Source organism: Octopus sinensis, linkage group LG3 (assembly GCF_006345805.1).
Source record: "Octopus sinensis linkage group LG3, ASM634580v1, whole genome shotgun sequence".
In the NCBI taxonomy this organism is placed as follows: Eukaryota; Metazoa; Mollusca; class Cephalopoda; order Octopoda; family Octopodidae; genus Octopus; species Octopus sinensis.
The window spans coordinates 109,155,473-109,156,269 of record NC_042999.1 but is presented as its reverse complement, the minus strand read 5'-3'; positions in this window follow the sequence as shown (position 1 = coordinate 109,156,269).

Genomic DNA, 797 nt, shown 5'->3' with positions numbered 1-797 from the left:
TATTGGTTACTTTTGCTGAACTGCTGAGTCATGGGGACATAGACATACCAGCATCGATTGTCAAGTGATGGTGGGGGATACAAACACAGATACACAAACATATATATGTGTGTGTGTGTGTATATATATATATATATGTCTGTGCATCATCCTCCTCATATCTCTGGAAATTTAAATCTACACTATGGATTGATTCATCTTCTCTTCGAAACTAATAAGCTTTTAAAAATCTGTGATAAGACTGTGCATCATCATTAAGGAACTTTGGAAAACTGTTTACAACCTATATCTGCCTCTAATGGAACTATCTCCAATATTTCATGAGTATAACCTCACCCACTAAGATGTCTAGAGAACTCAAATGTATTTTAGCTGATGAGTACGGGACACTTTTATCTGCTGCAATTTTTGCAACTTGTAATAAAGCCTGTCTTTGTATGAAACAATTGTACTAAAAACCAATCCATTCTTGTTGCTTCTTTCTCGTATATATAAATATATATATACAAGCAAAACGCCCCACCCCCATCCAATGGACGGTGCTGAGTTGTCAAACATTTAAACCAAATTTTCTCAGGACAACATGTCCAACTGTCCCATAGGCCTCCCTTTTGAGAATCACTGATTTAACCTAAATCTGAGACACCAGCAAAAGAAGAAATAAAGATAGACTTTTTTTCTATTCCAAGAAAAACGATTTTATAAATGCACATTCCCATGGCTTTATCGATCGCATTCTCACCTGGAATCGATTTTTGTAAATTTTTCAAGACTTATACATGCCCTGATCCCGTCAG